Source organism: Drosophila subpulchrella, unplaced genomic scaffold (genome assembly GCF_014743375.2).
Source record: "Drosophila subpulchrella strain 33 F10 #4 breed RU33 unplaced genomic scaffold, RU_Dsub_v1.1 Primary Assembly Seq26, whole genome shotgun sequence".
Lineage (NCBI taxonomy): Eukaryota > Metazoa > Arthropoda > Insecta > Diptera > Drosophilidae > Drosophila > Drosophila subpulchrella.
Window position 1 is genome coordinate 1817159 of NW_023665556.1, and position 20936 is coordinate 1838094.

The 20936-nt window shown below is 42.6% G+C and overlaps 1 long non-coding RNA gene across 1 annotated transcript; it reads left to right on the forward strand.

The window, feature by feature from the left end:
• The first annotated feature begins 19973 nt into the window (after positions 1–19973).
• Positions 19974–20290, forward strand: LOC119559622. Its single transcript, XR_005220874.1, has 3 exons — positions 19974–20023; positions 20078–20142; positions 20202–20290. It is a non-coding gene; the product is annotated as an uncharacterized LOC119559622 (long non-coding RNA).
• Positions 20291–20936: the final 646 nt, after the last annotated feature.

Genomic DNA, 20936 nt, shown 5'->3' on the forward strand with positions numbered 1-20936 from the left:
TATATTCTGTGGTACGCTCTCTTCCAAGCGCAGGCCAGCGAGCCAAAGTTCTTGAAGGAGTATTTTCGCAACGACAATAAGCGGCGAGAGTAGTCCAAGAGGGTCGAACAAGCCCGACGCGATGGATAAAATTGTTCTTTTGGTAATGATCGTTGACTGGTTCCGTGGGGTGAAGTTAGAAATAGTTTATCTTCATGATGGTTCCAGTTAACGCCGAGAGCGCTAGCTAATCCCTGTGTACTTCCACAAGTCCAGCGTTATTTGAGTGCCATTTTGTAAGAGGGAAGTGCCCTTAACGAAGAATTTCCATGACTTGATTTAGGTCGTCTGCACCCGTATGTAAGTCATCAACGTAAAATGATGTCTTTATCATGGCTGCGCCAACTGCGCAGTCAGCTCGATAGATATCAGCAAAATAATTTAGACTACGTGTTGCTAAAAATGGTGCCGCTGCGGTGCCGTAGGTCACTGTATTTAGTACTCCAAAGAATATACTGGTACTTGCGATCGATAATGTCAAGATGCACTTGCCTGTACATTTTAGTCACGTCCGCAGTGAAGGCTTAGCAATACAGCCTAAATTTGAGGAGTTGCACGTACAGGTCGTCCTGGAGTGTTGGGCCAACGCATAGCAAGTCGTTCAGCGATGTTGAATTCGAAGTCCGACAGGAGGCGTCACACACCACCCTGAGCTTGGTAGACTCATATGAAATTCTCACATCAATAGGACCAGTTTTCACTGATTCGTTTTGATATGAAAGATCAACCACAATAATAGGACCCTTTAATTTAAATTCATTTGGGGTCAAAGATGGTTGTGATTCACGATTATAGTAACCATACCCCAATGTGGGGTTATTCAATATTCAATATTATTCAATATTCTTAGTTAGCATCAACACTACTTCATATTTACATTTTAACAAAACTGTTTTATATTCCTCAGCAAATTCCAACAAAATTTTTAATGGTACAGAAAAGTTGAAGTGGGGTCCCGTAGAAATTTCGTCTCCACTGCTCCATCCAGAATTTAATAGATATTGACCCTGAAGATTATCCAGAGATATACAATTTTTTTTGGGTAGAAGTCATACCGACATAGACTTGACACGTTGGACACGTTGTATTTAGTTGTTACCCAGCAGTATTTTGATGGTTACTTTCTGTTCAGTCTTGCTTTTGGATGGTTACATTTTGTATAGTACCTGTACAGTACTTGGTTTTGGATGGTTTCTATCTGTATAGTATCTGTAAAATACTTGGTTTTAGATGGTAACTAACTGTTAACAAGTGTGATGAGTTGCTATAGTCTCTTATTAAGAATTATCAAAGCACACAAGTTAATGTTTCTCAGATGTGTTAGCCAAACACACTTGCAGTGAACTATCATTACCTGACCGTCATCAAAGTCACATGCCCAAGACTCAGGGACATTGAATAAAATACTTTCCTTTCATTTGTACCTGTAGTTTTAATTACAGTCAGAAACAAATTTTGTAGGATCATTTAAAATTTTTTAACTTTTTTAATATTGTAAACATTGTTTATGGGGAAGACAACAAATATACCACCCTTATATTTATAATTAATAACGCACGAATAGGTTATATTAAAATGTATAGCGTTTATTCGGAGCGGCAGACGGACTGTGAATGTGTAAAAAGCTTGGCTCCAAGATCTTCATATAGACAGACATATGCAGGCCTACAAAGTAGTTGCTGAATAGATAAGCGACAGCTTTAGTGGTATAAGAAAGAAGGCGAAAGATAAGCAGAGAGCGCTGCAGGTGCCGTCGTACACCTATGCGCGCATGACTAGGCGCTGGCGATCTGCTCCGAACATACTCCCCCCGTTAGAAGAGGTAAGGTTCCAACTATCTCGGAATCGATGGGCAGAACGGCTAGCTTGGCGACGGCTCTCTTGATCAGACCCGTAGCTGTACGTCCCCGCCGGGTATGACTTCCTGGATGCACCCAAGCTGCCATCTCAAGGGTGGAACGTTGTCCTCCTTCAGCAAAACTATACGTCCAACCTTGATGTTAGACGTTTCGACGCGCCACTTGCACCTCTCTTGAAGTAGGGACAAATACTCGCTGCTCCACCTTTTCCAGAAATGTTGCTGCATCTGGGTAACCCGCTGCCATCTGCTGAGGCGGTCTTCGCGGAGATGAGTAATGCTAGGCTCAGGAAACTTAGTGTAGCTGGAACCCTTCAGGAAATGCGCCGGTGCTAGCACCTCAAGGCTTTCAGCATTTTCTGAAATCGGACAGAGTGGACGGGAGTTAAGGATGGCAGAAATCTCATATGCAAGAGTTCTTAATTCATCGATGGCTAAGATGGATGCACCGACGACTCTGTAGAAGTGAAATTTAACTGACTTCACAGCGGCCTCCCATAAACCACCGAAGTGCGGGGCACGCGGAGGGATGAACTTCCAATCGATCCCATCAGCTTAACAGACGGAAGATATCGATGCTGTGTGCTGCTCGCTCAAAAAGAGCTCTTTCAGCTCAGCAAGCTCTCTCTTTGCACCGACAAGGTTTGTAGCATTGTCGCTCCAAATGGTACGCGGACTGCCTCTAAGGCTGATGAATCTCTCCAGCGCTGCGATGAAAGAATCCGTCGTGAGATCCTGGACCACTTTCAAATGAGCAGTCTTCGTGGAAAAACAGACAAAGACGGCGATATAGCACTTGTGCGGTGCCTTATTTCTGGCCTCTGTATTATGATAGAATGGCCCACAATAGTCCACTCCTGTGGTATGAAAAGCTGAATTAGGCTGCACTCTATTTGCTGGAAGGCTACCCATGACGTGCTCCCAAGTAACGGGCTTCATTCGGAAACATCGGACGCATTTGTTGATAACGCTGGCGACGAACTTGCGGCCTCCAATCGGCCAGTACCTTTGCCGTAATGCGGCAAGCAGCGCCTGCGATCCTCCATGCAAATATTTCTCATGATAATAAACGATGATCGCCTTGGTGACTGGATGATCCTTGGGCAACAGTATCGGATGCCTCGTATGCCTTCCACCCACGCGAAGTAACCCATCGGAGCCGAGTATAGGCCTAAGCGAAACCAGCTTGCTTTTCTGTGGAAACGGCTTAACCCGTTGGATGCTCCTCAGAAGAAGTACAGTTCCAGAGTTGATCTCCTCCACCGAAAGTCAACCTTTCAACGGCGCAGATTTGGCTCTGCAATTTGAAATGAATCGATAAATGTATGCAAATACGCGCTGCAACTTATCGAAAGAGTTGAGGAATTTGCAGTTTGATGAACTGTCTATGAAAACGGCCCCAATTAGAGCCACAGAACGGCGCTCTGGAAGATCCTTTACTGAGTCTAGCAGGGACGGCCAATTTGACGAGCTTTGCAAAAGGAATGGAGGCCCGTTAGCCCAAAGGGAATGTTCCAACAATTCTCTTGGGGTACATCCTCGCGATACGACGTCTGCCGGGTTCAAGTTTGTAGGAACGTGATGCCAAGACATGTCTTTCGTCATCTCCTGAATTTTCGTGATTCTGTTTGATACGAAAACGTTAAACTCCCTCGGAGGTTGCCGAATCCACGCCAACACAATGGACGAGTCCGACCAGCAATGAAAGGTGCAATCGAAATCTATGGCTTCCTTGGCGTTTACGATTAGCTCAGCCAATAAAAGCGCTGCCGAAGGTTCTAATCTTGGAATTGTTAAGGCCTTCAATGGAGCTACCCTTGACTTGGCATAGAGCAGATGGACTTTCGATTCTCCATTGGTCTCCGATCGCAAGTATAGACACGCTCCATAAGCTGACATGCTAGCATCGCAGAATCCATGCAACTCAACGGAAGCCCTTGGTCGCAGTACGAATCGTGGGAATTTTAAGTTCTGTACGACCGATAACTGTGAGCTCAACTCCCCCCATGACGAAAGAATGGGCTCTGGCAGTGCATCATCCCAATCCACGTTCGCACTCCATAGAGATTGCAGAAAAATCTTAGATTTTGTGATAATAGGAGTTATTAAACCAAGTGGATCATAGAATTTGGCAATCGTCGACAATGCAACCCGCTTAGTGGGTCGTTGATTGGTTGGCAGTTGAGAAAAATGAAATAGGAGCTGATCAGAAGATGGATCCCAGACTAGTCCCAATGCCTTGGCGACATCCGATCCATCGTGAAATTTGATTAAGTGCTCCTTGTCGCATTCAGACTCTCCTTCCAGGGCTGCTGACTCATTCGAACACCATTTGCGAATTGGAAAGTGGCCTCGCGACAGTAGTTCCTTCACCTGACGAAGAATTTCTATCACCTCCTCAACTGAGTCCCCACCAGATATTAAATCATCCACATAGAAATCTCTACGAACAATTTTTGCTCCAATAGGAAATGATTCCTCCTCATCGTAAGCGAGTTGATGCATGGCTCTTATAGCCAAGAAGGCAGCTGGCTTGGTTCCATAGGTCACCGTGTTCAATTTAAAAACACTCAACTCTTCCGTGGATCTCTCTTCAAACGATGCACTGCAAGAAATCATCCGGGTACGAAACACGCACGCAACGGTACATCTTGCAGATATCTCCACAAAGGGAAACTTTAAAAAATTTAAAGCGAAGCAGTATATTAAAGATTTTTTGTTAAATTGTTGGTCCTGCCAGAAGTAAGTCGTTCAGAGAGCTACCAGAAGTTGATTTAGCAGATCCATCAAAAACGACACGAAGATTCGTACTCGTGCTCTCCTGCTTATGTACGCAATGGTGGGGCAAAAAGAATTGTGTTTCTGGCGGTTCCTTAGTTACAAGAGACATGTGACCTAGATCGATATACTCCCTCAAAAATGCTGAATACTGAGCTTTCAGGGATGGGTTTCTATCTAATTTAGCTTCCAAACTCTTGAAACGACGACGAGCCAAGCAATAAGAATCACCTAAAGATTCGAATCCGGAAGTGGACAAGAGACGAACAGAGTATTGGCCGTTTCCAAGTCTAATGCAATTTTCAGTAAAAAGTGGCTCACATCGCAAGTCTTCCGGCAATAAAGATGGCTTAGACGAAGTAAAGTCCTCAATTTCCCAAAATCGCTTTACTATGGTGGAAAGCGTGTCATCGGAAGGATCAGCTGGGTCCTTCATGCTGGCTTGTAAAACCGATTTATGAGTTGGCATGTTCGATGATAACCCTCCAGAGACTATCCAACCAAGCTTGGTGTTTTGAAGAGTTGGCAAAGCCCTATCCAAAAGAATTTGTCCCATAGAAATTATTTCGAAAAACAACCCAGCGCCGAGTAAAAGGTCAATTCGTCGTGATTGATTAAAATTAGGGTCAGCGAGTGAAACGTTTTGCGGTATCCTCCACGATGTTGCATTTATATTGAAATGGGGTTGATAATCAGTAATACTGTGAGTCACAACCGCTGTGAATGCCGCACGATAGCTTGCATCCCGTGATTGCACAAGAATATCGACAGTCTTATCAGAGATCATGGAAGATTCTCCTATCCCAGAAATCGACGTTTGCGATCTTCTATGATTCAAGTTTAGTTGGCTAGCTAAGCGAGAGGTGATGAAGTTTAGCTGGGAGGCCGAATCTAAAATTGCTCGGCAAGGCATGAATGCTCCAATTCTATTTCTAACGTCGATAATAGCAGTTGGAAGCAACACGTAGTCGATCGGCAAAATATTTAAGGTTTTGGGTGGAGGGCTTGGTAAATGATGATCAGGATGCGATGATGTATGCGAACATGATACTAATGCTGATGAAGTAGATGGTAATGGCTGAGAGCTCGAGGATGGATCGCACAATGGAGATGAAAATGAGGTTGATGTTGCGGATGGGTCATGGTTCATATGTAATAATGAATGGTGCTTCATGCGACAATACTTGCAGTGAGTCGACTTGCATTGCTGCAAACTATGCCCCTTGCGCAAACAGTTGAGGCAAAGGTGCAACTTCTTTGCTTCTCTATATCGAAGATTCGGACTCAAATTTAAAAATCGAGAACACTTTGGCAAATAATGATCCCGTGCATCGCAAAATAAGCATGTCAAATGATTTGAGTTAGTAGCAGAAGCAATAAGTGTATTTTGGTTATATTTGTGCAAGGTTTTTCCCACCTGCTGGCCTGGTGTTTGAGTTACCAAGGCTTGATCCAAGTTTTCCATCATCCTGCACCTCTTTTCCAAAAATGACTCCATAGCATCCCAGGTAGACAGCTCAGTGATTGACAAATCCTCTTCCCATTTTTCCCACGTCCTCTGATCCAGTTTCCGAGTGACGATGTAAATTAAAAGTCCATCCAAAATTTGTTGCGTATTGGCCAGTGCTCGAATTGCTCGTAGATGCGAATTCATGCAATCGCTAAGCTCCCGAAGACCCTTCGAAGATCCCTCCTCGACACCCTTTAAACCGAATATTGCCTAAATATAGCCTTTTTAAAATACGCATTCAAGGGTTCGAGCGAGCGTATGGTTTCCAGAGCCACGCCGCCCAAACTCGAACGCAAATATTGTCATTTTTCAATGTCGCTTAGCTCATCATCATTTCCGATGACCGTAGTGAAAGTCGCAAGAAAATCCGGCCACTCAGAGTAGGATCCATGAAAACGAGCAATTTTCAAATTTGGCAACCGAGGCTTCCTAAATCGAAAAGAAAGATCTGCATTGAATTTGCAGCGGTTGAAGCCGGCAATTGTGACTTGCGATGAGCCGCCAAGCCTCGGCTTAGTTTCGCCTTCACATCCATGAAAACCTCAGCAAATTCAATCTGATGGTCGCTCGAGATCTCTGCAAAATCCAGTCTTCCAACGATGACTGCGCAGAATCAAATGCCTGGTTTAAGGAATTGATCCATTCCATTCGCGCCAGCAAATCAGCATCGTCAAACTGATTAACCGCATCAGCGTTTAAATAACATTTCATCGAGCTCATTTGCCGCAAAATAGACTCGCTTTGACTCGGTAGTAGTCGACGTCACTTGTGGATTCATTTTGAGCCCGAACCGAGTTTTCCGTATTAGACATTTTTCAATCACGATAAAGAAAAAAAAAATGAAATGAAAATGAAGTAAAATAAAATGTCCGACCGCGTTAGAGGCACAAAACACCGTATACCCTTTACCGCGAAAACGTGAGGGTTAACAAGCGTCGCCGAGATGCAACGGAACCTTTAACTTGGTTGTTGTTGTTCTTGTCGATAAATTGCCTGCCTTGCAACAGCGGATTGTGTAACTGGCAAACGAATGTATGTATGGCTATATGTACATATATATATGTAATATGCGCTATTAACAAAGATTAAATGCGATTCACTTTGTTAAGAATTATTTGCACAACACAGTTTATCAAACGGCCGGCTGTGCACTTTTATATGCACATATGTATGTATGTATGTTCGTATGCTTGTGACCGAATGCACGATAACGACAGCGAAACAAAGCGTTTGTTTAAACTATATTAAACAATCGCGAGACCGAGTTGCAGACTCCGATTAAAACTGCTATCACGTCGGGGTCACAAAATGTTTATGGGGAAAACAACAAATAATAATTAATAATAATAATAATTAATAACGCACGAATAGGTTTTATTAAAATGTATAGCGTTTATTCGGAGCGGCAGACGGACTGTGAATGTGTAAAAAGCTTGTCTCCAAGATCTTCATATAGACATATGCAGGCTTACAAAGTAGTTGCTGAACAGATAAGCGACAGCTTTAGTGGTATAAGAAAGAAGGCGAAAGATAAGCAGAGAGCGCTGCAGGTGCCGTCGTACACCTATGCGCGCATGACTAGGCGCTGGCGATCTGCTCCCAACAATCATATTTCATTAAATTCATAATTAATTATATTTTATGTATATTTGTATATAATTAATTTTCTGACTTCATCCCCCTGTAAGAAATATGTCGGTTATTAATCTTCGTTCCAAACGCAGATTTTCGCTTGGTTGCCATAGATAGATGTAACATTATTCTCACAATGTAATCTTTCTCAGATGTTGGATTATTTTTAAAGCGTTCATTTCTTCTAACCCATACTAACATTATAACATATTTCGAAAGGATCATTACCTAACATAGGAGCGTCTTTCAATTTAATTTCTGATACAAGTTTATGATAGAGGTGTTGGGACCTGGTAATATCGGTTTATGTTGTCAACTATTTTTCTAGTTCTAGTTTTCTAGTTCTATTCTCTTTGTATACTAATTGTATGAGTAAGGCATCATTGTCTAAGATTTTGAATAAGTTTAATAAACTCTTTAATTACAATACTCATCTGGTTTTCGTGATTCATGATGGCGGTTGAGCTGCTTGGACTTTGATTACTAGCTGTTGTTAACTGTTATGAGCTATTATTAGATGGTTACTATCTGCTTAGTGGATGTTTATTAGTTGCTTACTAGTTGTTATTAGCTGGTTACTATTAGGGTATTCAATTGCGTTGCAAACGTTTGAAAAGTGTAAAAGTGTAAGCAGTTCCAACAGCAATTTCCATACAAAATAGTTTTCAAGGCCTACAACACCCCAGCCTATGTATACAAATCTGTTGTATTTGTGTAGATATAGGGGGTTAATAATGGGTAGGAATTTGATCTAAAATACTAAAAATATACTGACAAGTTGGGTTTAAATCCATGGTAATGACAGTGAAAGTAAAGAAACAAATTTGAAATTTAAATGCAAAAGAAAAAAAATTGTCTCTATAAAACAAAATCATTGAATAACAATTTCAATGGAATAAAAACCCTCAAGAAAGCGAGCCAGGAAGGTCGAAACTTAGCGATGGTCTGAGAGCGAAGTTAATAAAGTCCTAGATTGTATGTTTGAGCAATACAAAAACTTAAAAGTTATCTTTCTTTTGTACGTCAATTTCCTGCAACGATGTTTTAAAATAGAGGACGTTCACAATTCTCGTCTGGCAAACTTACAAAGTTTACACTTTTGCAACGTAATTGAATACCCTATATATGTTTAGTAGATGTATACAAGTTGTTTACTATATGTTATTAGCTGGTTACTAGCTGTTTAGTATCCGGTTTCTATATGTTTAGTAGATGTATACAAGTTGTTTACTAGATGTTATTAGCTGGTTACTAGTTGTTATTAAAAACTTACGCTCTGATTTTCAATGTGTTTGCTGTGTACGTGAGAAAGAACGCACAACCAAAATATCTGAAGATTGATATATAAATCTTAGAGGAACATGTCCGATTATGTTGGGGAAAGATGTATCCTGTGATTGTAAAACTAATTAAGAAATAAGTTGTTCACAAGCTGTCTAAAAGTTGTTTAGAAGCTGTTTTGATAAACAATTTTGATTCATAATGACAGATCTTAAGAATATATAATAATATTATCCATTCAACTAGTATATTGTAAAAATAAAACATTTCCATTTTTCATTCTTTCGTCTTATGTAGGTTTAATAAATGTATTCTTAACTACGATAGCTAGCCTTACATCCCATAACTATAGTTATTAGCTACAATAAAATATCTAGAAAGAACAAAATATATGAATGTCAAAAAACGATTTAAAACGAACTATAATTGGGAAAGTAATTGAAATCGCTCCGGCGTAATACAGTAAAAACAAAAACACTGTGATAATCCCTTTTTATATCACCATAACCAATGTGTATACCCATACCTAAATGACCATTTGTATCCTTTGTCACCGATAATTTAAATCCCATTAAGCAAAGCACCCTTTGCTAACCGTACCATAAACCCAGAGTCAAGTTGGTTACCTACAATAAACACAGGTGGTGGTGTAAAGGATTGCTAAAATGCCTCGACGCAGGCGCAAAAATCATACAAAATGGTCATAAAAAATATAATTAGGAAAGTATTTTTTATTTGCGAACCATTTATAACTGTTACCAAGAACACAAATAGTTATGTTACAAAGGATTGCTAAAATGCCTCGACGCAGGCGCAAAGGTCAAGGTATTGGAAAAAATTCATGGAATATTATCCCTTCATAAAAAAGGTCATAAAATATATAATTAGGAAAGTATTTTTCATTTGCGAACCATTTATAACTGTTACCAACAACACAAATAGTTGTGTTACAAAGGATTGCTAAAATGCATCGATGCAGGCGCAAGGGTCAAGGTAATGGAAAAAATTCATGGAATATTATCTGTCGGGTCACGCAGCCGCAGCAGCCAACTAACTTCTTAATTCGATCTCTTATATTAATGGCATCGCGAAAGGTAGCTCTCTTTATCTAGCTCTCTCGTCTTTTGTGTACTTGCATTCTTGGGCCCAGCATTCGGCTGGCTGTCCCTTTGTAAATCAGTACGAATTCTGATCTCGACATAAAACGCATTCTCGTCTCGCCTGCTGTTCTCTCTCTCGCTAATAAATTGTTAACAAGCCTAAAGCAACCTGAAATTCGTATTTTAATTTAGCAATAACTAATAAAAAAGCTTATTAGTTCAACATTGGTGACCCCGACGTGATTTGTGCATAAATAATACTAAGTGCAAATCATATAAGTCTATTTATTGACTTTTTCATTCTTGCATTTGCGGTGCATTGGCGTAGCAACAATCATAAGGCCTTAAATGCAGTGAGCTCTATAAATAAATAGCAGTTGGTGATTGCGGAAATTTACATATGAGGCGCAAAATCAGCTATACATAGAAGCGTACATAGCCAAGTAACGGGCTGTTGTTCCCTCGTTTGCTTTGCGCTCATCTTCCCGCTGGAGCCGAATTTCGGGCATTTCGTCTGCTGTTGTTGTTGTAGCCATGCCTACGGGAGCTTTTGGAGATGTTACCGCTGATGCAAACAGGGCAATATTTTTAAAGCGCAAGGCAACGGCTTCATTTAATAGAGTGGAGCGATTAGTGGATTCCCTATCAAGTGCGGCGTTAACTTCATGCGACGAATCCGGTCTTCATGTGAGGTTAGAGTTGATTGATGAGCTTCAAGAGTCATTTAAAAAGGGGCTCGGTGAGCTCGAAGAATTGGATTTAGAGGAAATTGAAAGTGATTTAAGTGAGAAATTTGATGACATTCTCGTAACTCTGAAGTCATCGGTTCGATCCGAAATTTCAAAGCGCACCTCACAGCTTCTTTCGCATTCAACTTTTGGTGACGGCATCACTCCGGGAGTTTTCGGCCCCCAGCAGCGTCAGCCTCGACATAGGGCAGCATTGCTGCCCCCACTGGAGCTTCCAAAATTCGCTGGAGGTTATGCAAATTGGTCTGATTATACCCGTTACTCGTAGAGTAAAAGGGTATACTAGATTCGTCGGAAAGTATGTAACAGGCAGAAGGAAGCGTTTCCGACCCCATAAAGTATATATATTCTTGATCAGGATCACTAGCCGAGTCGATCTAGCCATGTCCGTCTGTCCGTCTGTCCGTCTGTCCGTCTGTCCGTCTGTCCGGATGAACGCTGAGATCTTGAAAACTATGAGAGCTAGGCTATTGAGATTTGGCGAGCAGATTCCTGAGCTTCTTACGCAGCGCAAGTTTGTTTCAGTAGAGTGCCACGCCCACTCTAACGCCCACAAACCGCCCAAAACTGTGGCTTCTACAGTTTTGATGCTAGAGTAAAAATTTAAACTGAAATGAATTGTTCTCATCAATACCTATCGATTGACCCAAAAAAAAAGTTTGCCACGCCCACTTTAACGCCCACAAACCGCCCACAAACTTCAAAAAACCGTAAATATGAACGCGGATATCTCGGAAACTATCAAAGATAGAGTATTGGGATTTCAGATTTAGATTCCGTAGCCTTGTACGCAGCGCAGGTTTGTTATGCGAATATGCCACGCCCACTCTAACGCCCACAAACCGCCCAAGCCTGTGGCGCCCACAATTTTTATGCTAGATAACAAATTAACTGAAATGTATTGGTCTCGTCAATACCTATCGATTGATCCAAAAAAAAATTTGCCACGCCTACCCTAACGCCCACAATGCTTAAATCTGTCTTACGCCGGTAGGTAGCGCACTTAAATCTCGCTTTGCTGCTTGCATATCTCCATTTCCCTTTGGTCCCTTTAGCTGAGTAACGGGTATCTGATAGTCGAGGTACTCGACTATAGCGTTCTTCCTTGTTTTTATTCTATGTTTACCACGATCATAGATAGTCATCCGGACCTCACCAACGTAGAAAAGCTGCAGCATCTACGATCATGCCTGAGGGACGCAGCGTTGGAAACTATTCGCTCATTGGAAATTTCGGATGGCAACTACGCAATTGCTTTAGATTTGCTGAAAAATAGATTTGATAATCGACGTTTGGTTTTTCAGGCACACATTATTGAGATCCTGGGACTAAAGGCGGTGCAGAGTGGTTCCGTCTCGACACTTCGGGATCTGTCCGATAAATTCAATGCTCATATTCGTGCTCTCAAAGGACTGGGCACGACAGAACAAATCGCAGGATGCATCATCGTCCAAGTCCTGTTCCAAAGGTTGGATCCGGCAAGTCAGGCAAAGTGGGAAGAGCGTTTAGAGGACCCTGCCTTCGTCAATTTAATTCCTACGTGGGAGTCAATGGCATCATTTCTGGAGCAGCGATGCAGGACGTTGGAGACTATGGATTTCGCTATGGCAAACTATACGCCGGGCAATCAGGTGGGAAGTAACAGAATACCCAATGCGCGTAGATCAGCATTTGTTGCCTCGAACGCTAACCCTTGGATTTGTATATTCTGTAATGATACGGGGCATTCCATTTCTTATTGTCAGAATTTTAAAATCCTGTCTCCTGCGAATAGGCTTCAAGAGCGAAGCGGCTCGGTCTTTGCATAAATTGTCTTAAGGTTGGTCATCAAGTTCGGCAATGCAACTCTAGTAGTTGTCGTTCATGCGGATCTAAGCACCACACCCTGCTTCACCTGGGAAACTCACCTTCTTTTCCTTCACAAGAAGGAGCACAGCTGCACTGCACTGCCTTCCACTTCGACTGCTCTTATTGCACAGGAATTTAGTAATGATATTGTGCTCTTAGCAACGGCTAGCATTTTAGTAAAAAACCGTTCTGGGGTTTTCGTTCCCTGTCGAGCTCTACTCGATTCGGGCTCCCAACTGCATCTAATAACGTCCCGATTCGCAAATCAGCTTCAAGTAAAGAAAGTAAAATCCTCAGCATCTGTAACTGGAGTAGGAGATTCCAGTTTTGTGACGGACGGTCACTCGGTCAATATTACGATTCAGTCCCGAACTTCCGAATACTCGCCCAACGTTACCGCGGTGATTGCTCCGAACATAACAGAGCGACAGCCTAGCTTCAACGTCGACATTGGCAGCTGGAACATACCCAAAAATATACAGTTCGCTGACCCAAGGTTTTATGCTCCCCAGCGGGTGGATCTTTTAATCGGAGCCAGCCTCTTTTTCGAGATGTTGTGCGTTGGCCAAATCAAGCTCCCACCTGGATTACCCCTAATTCAAAAGACGCGTCTGGGTTGGGTTGTTTCTGGAGGCTATGGCCTTTCCAATGGCTCGGTTTTACTGTCGTCTCAAGATGAACTTCTCGCTAGTAGAGAGAATAGTTTCGATCGGTTAGATGATCTTCTTCGACGATTTTGGGAAGTGGAAAGCTGCGCCGAGCCAATTATACGCGCTACTAAGGAAGAATTGGACTGTGAAGCACATTTCGTAAGACACGTCAATCGTTTGCCAGCTGGTGATTATTCTGTTCCGCTGCCTGCCAAGTTCAATCTAGATCTTTTGGGAGAGTCCTACCAGCAAGCTTATCGAAGATTCTTGTCCCTAGAGAGAAAGTTGAATCGTCAGCCATCTTTGAGGGCTCAATATGCAGCATTCATAGAAGAATATCTCGATCTAGGACATATGTCATCAGTTTCTGCCGCTGACATCGGGTTGTGCCGATACTTCTTGCCTCATCATTGCGTCATAAAGGAAGATAGCTCCACTACAAAGCTTCGCGTAGTTTTTGATGGATCGGCGGCCAGTTCCTCAGGCTATTCTCTCAACGATGTTCTTATGGCAGGCCCTGTTATTCAGCCTAAGCTGTTCCAGATTCTTCTACGGTTTCGTTCACACCCAGTAGCAATCACAGGAGACATTGCAAAATGTACCGTTGTGTTAGGGTTCAGCCTGAGGACAGCCATTTGCAATGCATTTTGTGGAGGGATTCCCCCCAGGATCAATTGCGGGTGTTTAAGCTAGACACCGTTATTTATGGCACGAAGCCAGCATCATTTCTGGCTGTGCGAGCTATGCATCAGTTGGCAGCAGACGAGCATACAGCGTTTCCGCTTGGGGCTGAGGTCATTCGTCGCGATTTTTATGTGGATGATTTGATATCTGGAGCCAAGTCCAAGGAAGAGGCAGTCATCATTATGGATCAGGCATCAAAACTTCTAGCCAAGGGAAAATTTTAGCTTAGAAAATGGTGCTCCAATGTGTCGGCTGTTTTGGATGGAGTTGCAGACAAGGATAAGGAGTCCTATTTGAAGTTTGATGATGGCACTGATTTTGCAAAAACCTTAGGTCTCGCTTGGGATCCAGTCTCTGACCAACTACTGTTTTCCTTTTCGGTCTTACAGTCAACCTCAACCCCCTGCAGGCGATCTGTCCTGTCTGCAATAGCGCGGTTCTACGATCCTCTCGGGTTGGTTGGACCTGTGATCACAAAGTCGAAAATTTTCCTTCAACAACTGTGCAAGGAGAAGTTATCCTGGGATGAAAGCCTTCCTGAGTCACAGAATACGGAATGGAGTGCTATATGTACGAGTTTTGGGCAGATTAAGCATGCGTCATTTCCTCGGCTGGTTCGTTCTCCAAACTCTGAGAGTGAAATACATGGATTTTGTGATGCCAGCTTAGAAGTATATGGTGCTTGTGTCTACATCGTTTGCAAAGGCCGATCTCAATTACTTTGCTCAAAGTCAAGGGTAGCCACCTTGAAAACACTCACTGTGCCCAAGTTGGAACTGTGTGGGGCGGAACTCCTGTCTAGGCTCATCGCTGAAGTGTCTGGAACGAGTGCATTTGAGGGAAAGGTTTATTGCTGGAGCGACTCTGCTGTTGCGCTTTCATGGATCCGGGACGAGCCGTCCAGATTCAATATTTTTGTAGCGAACCGAGTAGCTGCCATTCAGGAGCTAACTGAGTCAGTGGAGTGGCGATATGTTCCAACTTCTTTAAATCCAGCTGACATTCTCTCCCGAGGTGCTTTTCCTGCTGAGCTCAACGAGTCTCCTCTCTGGACTCATGGACCAAAATTCCTCTGTGGTCCCAAAGCTGACTGGCCGACCCCAATCACTGCTGAAAAGCCAACGCTTGAGGTTCGCCGGAGGATTCTGCTAATAAAATCTCCATATGAAGACATAGTGTCCAGTTCCAAATTTGCCAATTCCTTTGCTGCCCTTCAAAGAGTTTTCGGATACGTCTATAAGTTTAGTAATCGCATCCATCGCCCTACGCTCACGGTGTCTGACCTTCAAGGCGGTACGCTGCTGTTGCTTCGTCTTGTCCAGCGCTCACATTTATGGGATGACATCAAATCATTGCAGTCAAAGGGAATGGTGCACTCCTCCAGCTCGCTCGCATCTCTTTCGCCATTCATTGACCAATTTGGGCTTCTTAGAGTGGATGGCCGGCTGAGGAATTCTTCTCTGGATTTTAATGGGCGTCATCCAATTATATTACCACAGAGTCATTCGGTCACAATTGCCATTATTACTCACTTTCATGAACGCAATCTGCACACTGGGCCACGGGCATTACTTGGCATAATTCGATCCCAATATTGGCCTATTGGGGGGAGAAAGACGGTGATGAAGGCGGTAAACAAATGCATTAGATGCTTTCGAATGAAGCCTCGAGTAGTGGAGCATATAATGGCGGATCTTCCAAAGGAACGACTTGATGGATCTCATGCATTCGAAGTCACTGGCATTGACTTTTGCGGGCCATTTCTCTACAAGTCAGAGGTGCGAAGCAAGCCTCCAGTAAAATGCTACGTTTGTGTCTTCATTTGCTTCGCCACGAAGGCTATTCATCTGGAGTTGGTCAAGGATCTCTCTACGGTATCGTTTCTACATGGCCTCAAACGATTTATATGCACTAGAAGAAGGCCGCGCCAGATTTGGTCTGATAATGCAACCAACTTTGTTGGAGCTCGCAATGAGCTGCTTGAACTAAGGCGCCTATTCCTCAGCAGTGATCATCAGAGAGCTACATTGGACTTTTGCCTAGCGGAGGCTATTGATTGGTGTTTCATTCCTCCTAGGTCGCCACACTTTGGCGGTCTTTGGGAAGCAGCTGTGAAGATCGCTAAGCATCATTTCTACCGCGCTGTTGGCACTGCTGTTTTAGCCTTTGAGGAGTTGCGGACCCTGGTGTGTCACATTTCGGCGGTTGTTAATTCTCGACCATTAGTCTCGATTTCAGAAAACCCAGCTGATCTGGATGTATTAACCCCAGCACATTTTTTGAATGGTGGTCCGCCTTCTTCTTTCGTCGAGCCGGATGTGACCAGTCTTAACTTCAATCGCTTAGATGGATGGCAACGCGTGGCTTACTTGCAGCAGATCTTTTGGTCCCGATGGAAGGAAGAATACCTAACATTGCTACAACAGCGCTCCAAGTGGCGCACCCCAAAACCTGGCCTGGTTGTCGATGACTTAGTTCTGGTCAAGGACGAAAACTTGCCTCCCATGAAGTGGCCCCTCGCCAGAGTGATCGAGGTCCTGTTCGGTGGAGATGGGGTTGACCGAGTGGCCGTTCTGAAGACAGCATCAGGAGTGACAAAGCGAGCAGTAAACAAGCTGTGTCTGCTACCCCTTAAGGATAATGTTGAAACCCAGGCTTCCAACGGGGGGAGTATGTCGGGTCACGCAGCCGCAGCAGCCAACTAACTTCTTAGTTCGATCTCTTATATTAATGGCATCGCGAAAGGTTACTCTCTTTATCTAGCTCTCTCGTCTTTTGTGTACTTGCATTCTTGGGCCCAGCATTCGGCTGGCTGTCCCTTTGTAAATCAGTACGAATTCTGATCTCGACATAAAACGCATTCTCGTCTCGCCTGCTGTTCTCTCTCTCGCTAATAAATTGTTAACAAACCTAAAGCAACCTGAAATTCGTATTTTAATTTAGCAATAACTAATAAAAAAGCTTATTAGTTCAACAACCAAAAACGAAAACTTCTTTTATTTGGATAATAAAAAAATATTTATTAATTCAATACTTTGATTTTTCCATCAAAATACTTGATAAATCTAGTTGTTTGATATTCTCTAACTAATTGAGTAATGAGTTTTCATGTGAATATTTAATTTACCAAAAACAGTATTAGTCTTCTCTCATAAAATTGGTACATTTCTTTTGTTTTTCTCTTTTCCTTTCTAAGCAATGTACACAATTTTTAAAAACTCATAACATAACACTTGTTAACAGTTAGTTACCATCTAAAACCAAGTCCATTACAGATACTATACAGATAGTAACCATCCAAAACCAAGTACTGTACAGGTACTATACAAAAAGTAAACATCCAAAAGCAAGACTAAATAGGAAGTAACCATCAAAACACTGCTAGGTAACAACTAAATACAACGTGTCCAACGTGTCAAGTCTATGTCGGTATGACTTCTACCCTAAAATAATTGTATATCTCTGGATAATCTTCAGGGTCAATATCTATCAAATTCTGGATGGAGCGGTAGAGGCGACATTTCTACGGGACCCCACTTCAACTTTTCTGCACCATTAAAAAATTTTTTGGGATTTGCTGAGGATTATAAAACAGTTTTGTTAAAACGTAAGCATAAAGTAGTGTTGATGCTAACTAAGAATATTGAATAATATTGAATATTAAATAACCCCACATTGGGGTATGGGAGTCAACACAGCTGGAATACGAAATTGTCGGCTAACCGCGAAAAACCAAAATTGGTAATAATTGGATTTATGCTTAATGGAGAACTTATCACAAATAATTTATCAAACTTGAAAGTTCACTTGAATTCTGAGTCATATCCATACGATAATCTGAATTTTGATTTTAGTAAGAATCAGTATGCTCACTTATAGAATTGTATACAAATCTTCAATCTAGTTACTATAATCGTGAATCACAACAATTTTTGACCCCAAATGAAATTAAATTAAAGGGTCCTATTATTATGGTTGATCTTTCATATCAAAACGAATCAGTGAAAACTGGTCCTATTGATGTGAGAATTTCAATAGAACTGAAGACACCAAGACATGAAAATACCCAAGCTTATTGGCTCTTATTGAACATGACCCATTAAACGGACTAGAAAAATGTTGAAAGATACTGTTTCGATTGATGTTCAAGGTTTCTTTGATAATATTAATAATTTTATTCTAAAGGAAATTGGAATTGTATTCGAATCCAAACTTGAATAATAGTGTTTTAATAGTTGGTTTTACTTTGCTATATACCAAATCTCGAAAGACTGCATTTTTGATTAGCCAATACACATCACAACATTTTTTAGAACGATGGAGAAAACAGTTGTCCACAAACTCGAAAGTATCCAAGGACAATTACAAGCGGAAAAAAAATTATTTGTAAAGGTGTGGAAAAGAAACGTATTCTACAGACTTTTTTTTTTATGGGAGTCGTCAACTCATTAATATTGAGGAAATGGGTTGTCCATCATTAAAAAGGCTTAAAGGAAACCGGTTTCCCTATTGTGATACATTTTTTAAGGGCGGGGTTTGTTCTCCTAACATTGTATACATTATTTTGACATTTTTTAAAAGTAGCTTCAAAACAATAAAATAATTTGTATACATTATTTTAAAGTTGAGACTAGATGTGTAAAGATGTGCAAGAAAACAAAATGAAATTTCATGAGGAAATTGATAAATTTAAAGGACAGATAATTGGTCAGCATTTTCAATATCTTCTAAACACAACAAGGGAGAACGCTATAGTCGAGTACCTCGACTATCAGATACCCGTTACTCAGCTTAAGCGACCAAAGGGAAATGGAGATATGCAAGCAGCAAAGCGAGATTTAAATGCGCCACCTACCGGCGGAAGACAGATTTAAGCGTTGTGTGCGTTAGGGTAGGCGTGACAAATTCATTGTTCAATAGAATAAGTTAGCCGCGCACTTTGCTCTCTCTGAGCGCCGGCAGTGCTTTTCTCTTTGCCGCTAAGTTCGGCCGGCAACTATTTACATACACACACATACACGCGTAAAAACATTTCGCACTGTCTGGCTCTGACGTCATAGCTTTTTTTCTTGGGAGGTTTGTGGGCGTTAGAGTGGGCGTAGAAAAATTTTTTTTGGGTCAATCGATAGGTATGGACAAGACTAATACATTTCAGTTAAAATTTTCTATCTAACATCAAAACTGTAGGAGCCACAGTTTTGGGCGGTTTGTGGGCGTTAGAGTGGGCGTGGCACTCTACTGAAACAAACTTGCGCTGCGTAAGAAGCTCAGGAATCTGCTCGCCAAATCTCAATAGCCTAGCTCTCATAGTTTCCGAGATCTCAGCGTTCATCCGGACAGACGGACAGACGGACAGACGGACAGACGGACAGACGGACAGACGGACAGACGGACAGACGGACATGGCTAGATCGACTCGGCTAGTGATCCTGATCAAGAATATATATACTTTATGGGGTCGGAAACGCTTCCTTCTGCCTGTTACATACTTTCCGACGAATCTAGTATACCCTTTTACTCTACGAGTAACGGGTATAAAAACTATGTTCATGAATCGAGGTGGACATGATCACAAAACTACGAATTTTGGTAAACACTTTACATTTTGTAATCCTGAATTGACGTCGGAAACGTGCGCCTGCCTCTTCTATGTAAATCGCCGGAACAAAGCCAGAAAATTAATTTCAATATATAATAAAACATGTTCGCAATACCAAAATAAATGAATAAATGTATTTGTCGCGGGTCGAATTTGAGCCCGATAGTTAAGTCAGTATTTAGTCGATAGGAATTGGTATTATGCCCTGATGGAGCAATCGGGCACACTAGAAAGCCCGAATATGGCGCACTCGTTCAATTGTTGAAAGTCATGGAGTGTGGGAGGTTATACTGCGGTGAGAAACTGTTATATTTTAAGCCATTGTAATTGAATTTGTAATCTCCCACAGAATAAAATATATACTATGCCATACAGTCCTACATTCAAGCGTTGCCCTTGTTTGTTGTGGATCGGGTCCGTGTATATTGTAGGCAACTCCCATTCTTGTTTCGACAGTGGTCTTTTATTCGCAGTCAGGCGGACTGCCGCGGATCCTAACCTACAGTCAGGCGTACTGTGTTGAGGTAGGACTGACTTGGCGACTCGCGCTTATGGCTTTGGCACTTGGCGGTCATTAGCTAGAGAGTTGCCGGAACGCGCTTGTGCGTGTACATAGAAGACCCGACCGAGTGATCTTGGAGCGCAGCCACAGCGGACTGCACTGGAACGCACATTGGCGTTGGACACCGCTTGGAGCGGATTAATTCGATCACCCGGAGAGTTCCATCGGACCCCAGGCGTGGGTCGCATTTGGCGCAGGCAGCGCAGGTCATATTTGGACGCAACTGGCGTCACTGGATACGTGGTGGAATAAGTGCCTGGAGGAAGATGATGCAGCATTCCCCCAGAAGGAGTCCTCGTCTGAACGATGGACAGGAAAACGTGAGTGCGACGGCGCAGACAGATACCAGCGCTTTGGTCCGGCAACAGAGTGCAGGTACGTCGCAAGATGGCGGCCGAGGCAGTGGAGCCCCGACGCCATCCAGCCAGTCGGCAAGTATAGGTGCCACCAAAATGGGCTCTGGGCAATCGCAGAGCAGGAAACCCAAAGTGGCCGACCTCTTGGAGAGGATCGCCGAGCTGGAGAAGGATTTGGAGCGCGCTCGCGGCGCAAATACGGAGCGCGCTGATCCCGCTATATCGAGTGCCGTTAGTGCGAGCCAGCCGCCATTTGCAACCGGCTCGTTCGTACCTAACCCAACAAGTGT